Raw genomic sequence first — 7799 nt, 5'->3', positions numbered from 1 at the left:
AGACGAGACATCGGCCTGTGCCACGAAAATTCGAGTTCTCTTGCCAAGCGTTCGGGTGCTTTCAAATCACCCGACAATAAATTACAGTATTCAAATTTCGGAGAGTATTAGTTTGGCGATTTGTTTTCTTTCTTGTTTTTTCTAAACGCCTGTCGGAGTAATCATACTCGCGTGAGCGCGAGTAGCTCGCGTGACAACTTTAGTCACGGGGCCAAACTAAGTCACGTGTTGCAAACATTGGCCTTGAGAGAGAATTTTCTGAACTTTAACTTTCGATAGTAACAGTAGCGCAGTCCACGTAAAGTGTATAAGATGATGTGAATACCTGGCTTCATCAAATGTACGAAAAAGATGGATAAACATATGCTGCAAGTTGGTTCGTCCAAGTACAAAATTGTAACGTTGACAGTTGGTCGAATGTGGAAGTAAAACGCAAATGATTTAAATAATTTAAATTGTAGGTCCAGTTCAGTTCAACGGACTTTGGATGACCATATTTTTACTACTCAGTGTAAAACTGACTAGAAAGAATTGAGCCTTGACCCAGAAATATCTTTTTCTGTTTTCTTTTTTTTTTTTGTTTTTTTTGTTTTTTTTTTTTTCCATCTTGATGATCTGGAACACCTCTCACTGTTGTTGTTTATCAATTATACAGTGTAGGGGTACTTACCATTTACATAGGAAAACCGGAAATTCCAGTTAGAAAATCAAATGGTTCGCGCCATTCCGTTTGGGAAGCTTCAGAAAATATGGGCTGTGATTTGAGGTGATGCTATTTTTCTGCTCTTTTAGGTCTCTTTAGCTGATGTGGATATACTTTATAGTGATTCCCTCTCCCGCAAGGTCGCATTTAATTGTTTAATATTTAAGCCTGAAATTTCCAACCGGATGGTTTTTGTAAATGGTAAGCACCTTAGGTCTTCGGAAGATCTGATTCAGTAAATTATATCGTACAAAAATTAACAAGCTTAAATGAAATTATTGCAGTATAGACAATAGTCATTTGTTATATCTTTCCATATTTAATATATTCCCTGATGATAACACACAATGTCATCTTTTTTATTAGCTCTTTTACAATGAAATACAAGAAAAAAAAATGAAACTTAATAGAAATAAAAAGCCATCTGTGAGAGATTATACATCAGATTGTCATTCCTACTTAAGTATTGTCTCCTGTAGAAATTATTCCTGCTAACATGGGGGCTAGACAGGTGCAGGACTATTATAATTTTAGGTTTTTTATGTATAAGGGAGCCACGGCTTTAAGGCATAATACATTAATCGTCCTCAGTCAGCCTCTTTTATTTTCGATGCCATCAAAATTATTGATATTGCATGGTGAGGCGAAGTCTTGTTGCTTTACTGTAAGTTGTGTTCCTGAAAGTATTTCCCTTTATCTTTAGTAGCTTCACAGTGATTTTCTTTGCTTTGACATGCCCCGAATAAAGCATAAAAGCCAAACTCTTTTATGTAAACAAAAACAAAGGTGTGGCTGACCAGGACCCTTTAAGGGGAGTTTTAGATGGCTCCAATGCATTGGGAACAAGTGTTAAAAAAAAAAAATTAAAAGCGCACCTATTGAGGTTACCTCTGCTGCACCCTGCCACCCCGGGTAAGGAGAGGCACTATGAGAGTACGAACACAATGCAATGATCCCCAATAGGGGTCCATTGCACCAACCATTGGGCCATCGTGCCTCCTCCTCCATAGGGTTAGAGTGGAGTTTACCCTAACATGACAGTTATAAGTCTAATAACCTTTTACAGGGGCAATTTGAGTGTGTTGAAGCCTTTTTAACATTGCGCAACCGATAGCAACTTAAGGCGACCTTAGGCGACTTAGGGCGACTTAAGGTGACTTAAGGCGACTTTAGGCGACTTTACGCGACTTAAGGTCCCAGAGTAGGTCTCAAAATTATGTCGCCGTAGTTGTAATCCTAATCACATTTAAATCAATCACGGAAACAGATATCTTCGTTTCTCTAGAATACATCGCTTCAGTAAGACTTAGGAACATTTAAGTCGCCAATTATTTCTACCTGCATGACATTTTAATTTCCTTTTCTTTCCGTGTCACGAAATAAAATTTAGTTTCGAGAAGTTATTTTTGCTGAACATGTTTACCTTGTGAATTACAAGCGTTTAACCTGATAACATTCATACTCACTGTGTCAATAAATCACTCTGAAACGGAAAACAGTACCATTTCTTTTTTGAACTAAACAACACTAACTGCTTCCATCGGCTTAAAAATATCGCATTGGTGGACAAATCGCGTGGTGTGGCGGTGTCTCTACTTCGAAAATATATTTCTTTTTCACTATCACTATGAAGTCCAGTTCGCAGTTTTCTTGTGTAAGATAATACCGAGAAACGAGAGTTTCACTGAAATGTTGCAAGTGACACATTTTGTTGCGATGCACCGAGTTTTGGCTGAAATTTTGCCGCCGCATTTACATTAACAATTACGAACTTTACTCTGATTGGATATTACAAATCACTATGTAAATAGTTCACCCCTGAACTGAAAACAATACCGTTTCGTTTCTGAGGAAACGAAACAAAAAAACTCAACGTTATCACTCCGGCATATCAGGCGATTTTGGTCGAGTGATGATTCGTATTTCAGCGAAACGCAGTCGAGTCAGGATACCCATGGCGAGACCGCCTAATATGCCACTGAAGCGCACCAAAAAGGTACCATCAGGTATTTACTATCCCCAAATTCCAACAATTTAAAAGGTGGCTTACTACAGTTTTGATGGATTAAAACAGTCCTTCTTCTAACTCTTTTGAAAAATGTTCCAAGATGTTTTTCCTTTCTCTATTTACTGTTTACTTAAGTCTTTTACCATTCTATGTGAAACTTAAACAATTAAACGTCAACAAATGGCCAAAATGAACGACCGAGTACCTAAGGAGAGACTGGGCACTAGCAGGTCAACAAAATAATCTACCCGTGTGACCCCACCTCAAAATTTCAGGAATAAGAAATTGGCTCTGATTTAACATTCATGTAAAGTAAAATAAAAGTCTGTAAGACAGATTTTTCGCAAACTAAGAAAAAGTGAAACCAAAAATAGTTCAAAATCTGTCTTACAGATTTTTATTTTACTTTACATGAACGTTCAATCAGAAAAAGTGAAATCAAAAATAGTTCAAAATCTGTCTTACAGATTTTTATTTTACTTTGCATGAAGTTTCAGTCAGAGCCAATTTCTTATTCCTGAAATTTTGAGGTGGGGTCATATACTCGGTCGTTCATTTTGGCCATTTGTTGACGTTTAATTGTTCAAGTTTCACAAAGAATTGTAAGAGACTTAAGTAAACAGTAAACAGAGAAAGGAAAAACATCTTGGAACATTCTTCAAAAGAGTTAACAGTTTGGCCGTTATAATCCATCAAAACTGTAGTAAGCCACCTTAAGACATCATCATCATAACAATAGACATGGCTTCTGATTGGCTGATTGCGAATTTGGGTACGGTAACATCACACAGGTCTGTAGGAACAAAATTTCAATGAGAGGGCTCAAGGACTGACGGCATATGCTGATGGGCAGTTAGCGTGCGGTGGCATCTCAAGCCTTTTTTAACTCGTTTTTCTTGATCATAACTGCCTTGTGGTATAGAACCTAACTTCGTGTGGACAATTCACGAGTCAACTTTGACGCGTCAGTTGCATGTGTTCGAAAATCGAGAAGTTGCCTGTCTATAAAATTCCATATTATTTCGAAACCTTAGCTGGATTCAGAAATGATTTGTTTTCACACCGACCTGGTCCTAGCGCTACAGAGGGAAATTACTTTTCAAGTACGTTTGCGATCCTACGTATTTGCATATGGAATCTATACGGTATGTTCTCCGATATTGTGCCTAGTGCCGTCGATATATACTTATTCGGCAAAACAAAAAAGTTAAGAGAGTTCAAAATTTAAGTAAAACGCCATTTTGGTTTTCTTGCAGAGATTTGGAGAAACCTCGTAAAATTCTGGCTGGTAACACGGGGAAAGAACACGACGAAATCAGGAATGTATTCTCCTTCGTCGAATATAATAATAAATAGATAAATTAATAAATTGCTCAGTGGCACATCCCACGGAGAGGCTCTTTGCCCACTGTTTCCAGATTGAATTGGAATTTAGAAGGTTGGATAGATCATCGAGAGGACCGGAGTAAAACCTTCAGAGCAAAGATGAGAACTAACAACAACCTCAACTCACTTAGGACGCCGATGTTCGGGCCAGATTGGTGGGAGGCGATATATCTTTCGAAAGCAACAAAAATCGTCCTATATTAACTAAATAGTCTCTTTTCTTTCATTACCTTCATCTGTCTCAAGTATATCCTTCAAGTTCAAAAAATTACCATTACGATAAATTTCTGCACGACATTGAACGAAAGACAATTTGAACTCCTGGATGAAAATTACTTTTATGTATATTTGATATCCTACTGATTTATCAGCCTAACAGTTAAGTGACACCCTCAAAAAATATTACCAGCGCAATTAAAACTTTGCAAAGTATATCCTCCCCTATTTAGAGTTCTTTCCACTAATCGGACAAGAATTATAAGCAAAGATTTTAACCTTTTAGTCTACTACATCTCCAGTTACTCCGCGGGATTTATTTCCCAGCAATACAAGCACCAATACACACAAACCGCTCGTTACAATCGTGTGGAAACCATTCTTCAGCGATTGCAGCGATCTTTACGATAACAATCGATGAAATAGACTTTAGTTCGATCTCGTTGATCGTAAACATTAAGTGGTCATATGGAAAGTGGTAGCTAGTGGCAAGGAGCGCTGAGCTGATAGTGATCGCAATCATCCAAACGCTAGTGGTGCTCACTGTATGGAAGTCTGATGCCAGCTGTCCAAACGGGTTGTTCAAATATATTGGATGGAGATCAAAAGCTATAAATTGCTGGGGAAAAACTGAACAAGTTTTATTGTTGAATAAAATAAAAAGAACACATAAATCATTTAACCATTGTTAACATTAAGTCCGCCTAGTTTACCCTTCATGTCAAGGGAACTGTAGATATTTTCAATAAAGCAAAACCGCGACCATGTGTTCATTTAAACTACTAAAGAAAAAATAGCTTTTCCGCCAACATAATGAGAACTGGTAATAATATCGGAACCTTTTAAAACCGACGCCTTTCAAAACAATTAACAAAGTGATTAACAACTCAAAACCTGAATGACTAAAGTACACAGTTAAATGTTTTCCTTTACGACGTAACTGTTGATACAATTGTTTCACACAAGATAACAAATCTAATGTCTTTTGTTCTGTGACATATACAGATGAAGTTATTAAGCGGCGAAAAGGCAACTCTTTTTCACCAGCCGAGTGTCCACCGAATCAACTAAGCTATGCGTTTGATAGTTTGCACCTGAAAACAGGTGATTCAAATGCGTTTTCAATATCGTTGGTTTTGTTTGAGAATTTTCACAATGTCACTGAAAAGCCCCAAAATTTGAAACGAGAGACTCGCGATTTTTCAGGTGAGCAACCCCACTCATATTCCATAGATGTTATTGACTTATCATTATCTGACTGTTCTAAGCTTTGTTATCGCCAAATTTCATTACACAATAAGGTTCATTTAGAAACTTCTATAATGTACCAATGTCACCGATACCTAGAATATAATAAAACTGTGAACAACTTTTGCGCATCAGTATGTGTAGTTTTACTTTTTGAATTTCACTATGCCACCCAACAAAAACATATTTTGCCCACATCTGCCCCGCACAAATGCAGACCACGCTTTTTAATGAGTATTGCGTCTGTTCAATAAAATTAAAGTCACGGAAAAAACGTGTCAGGAGAAAATAAATTTTAGTGATATCAAATAAGAAGTAATCAATCATTTTCTTGAAATCCCCTTAATACTGCGATGCTTCATCTTTCGGCAAAGGAAATTAGAAAGAAATATTTTAATCCTCTATTTCACGACAGCTCTTTCTTCTCCAGTTACCCCGGAATAATTCTCTTGCACTGTGAGCACAAATACACACAATCTTGGTGCATTCAGACTGAAAAATGACTCAAATGTACTGTCTCAAAACAAGAATGATTTCATACGTCAAGTTTATCCTGTATGTCAAGGGAACTGTAGATATTTTATTTTTAATAGAACAGTAACGTGCTCGTAACTCGTCAAGATTAAGGTAAGCACTCAAATTATTCAGTGCAAGTAAGCGTCGGAAACGTTTCGCAAAATTACTCCTTTCAAAACAGTTAGTGAGAATATGATTAACAATTCAAAACCTGTTATGACCAAAGTACAGGGTTAGTAATACTAAAAGTGAAATGTTTTGTTTACGTCGTTAGTAACAGTATAATTGTTTCCAAAAGGTACCACATGTTACCATGCCGGTAAGGTATGTTTTAAAACAGCAGTCATTAATAAGTTATCACTTTAAGTTTATCTTGAGCATTTACACGTAGCACTGACTAAACTATCTCTCTCAATTATCAATAAAAAAGACGCTGTAGTCAAAAAAATTATGAAGAGTATTTTCAACTTTATCAACATTCAGAGATTTCATGACGCTTTATTTCCATAGGAACGCCCGTAACATTCAATAACTTTGAAGGAATTCATTTTCTTAAATCAGTTTAAAATGAGCTAAACATTTTGTCAAAGAAGCAACCATCACAAACTTGACAAACTAAATAAGGATATCGGTTTCCGATTTACCGGTAACATTCGTCGACGTAATTAAAAAGAACAGTGATTTTAATATTGACGAGTAATTTCTTTGAGATCGATTTTGCAATAAAAGCTAACGATAAGTGCGAGTAAAAACACATAAAATTAGCATAAATATGTTTCTAGGAGTAAAAATACTTAAAAATGTCACGAACGGTAGAATGCAATAAAATATGTAAGATAAGTCATAAAAATATTTACGAAGTTAAAAAGAGAATCAAATACTATTATTAAACTTCTTTTGTTTGATGAAAAAAAAATTCGAAGTCAAAGGACTTTGGAGATGGCTTTTGTTCCTGATAATTTAATTTTTTCATTTACTGCGCGGAACGAACGCGAAATTAACTATAGCGGCAAGGGATCAACCTGGCAAGGCAGTTAAGTTTTCCGTGGAATGTTTTTTTCTTTTTTTTTTTTTTTTTTATTGCAATAAAATTAGATACGAAAAAAAAAGGCCTACTCTACTTGCAATGTTAACGTAACTTACAATTTAACAATACCAACAAAACTTACAATACTAACATTATTTACAACTTGTTAATATCTTACATTACTTTCATGTCGGGGGTTAGCTACAATAGGAGGCTTTCTCACATCTTGATTTGTGACTTAGATTTATGTTTCTCAATCTTAATCGCTAAGAAGGCATCGAAATAACTCTTCTGCTTTTCTTGAGGCAGTATATAAATAATATTTGGCTATAATCAAGCCAAGACGCTATATATTATTTCATATCTGCCATATATGATATATGTCATATACCTATTCAATTATGCCATATATTATTTCATTTTTATCGAGAGTGATCCTACCTCTGTTTTTGGAGTTCCACCAATTAGTAAAGAGAGACCAAAAAAACCGAGCTTCGGAACAAGTAACAAAAAGATGGGTTAACGTTTGTCTTTCTCCACAGAGGTGACATTTATCATGTTCCTTGATTGAATCTCTAAAACGTGTCGCATTTGTGGGTAGAATGTGATGAATTATTTTGTATTGGAAAATGGCGAGTCTAGTGTCTTTGGTAACATTAAACGGAAGGCTATACATGAGTTGTATTGTATGTTCT

This window comes from Orbicella franksi, chromosome 9 (assembly GCF_964199315.1).
Source record: "Orbicella franksi chromosome 9, jaOrbFran1.1, whole genome shotgun sequence".
Lineage (NCBI taxonomy): Eukaryota > Metazoa > Cnidaria > Anthozoa > Scleractinia > Merulinidae > Orbicella > Orbicella franksi.
Note: the sequence above shows the minus strand (reverse complement) of the source record.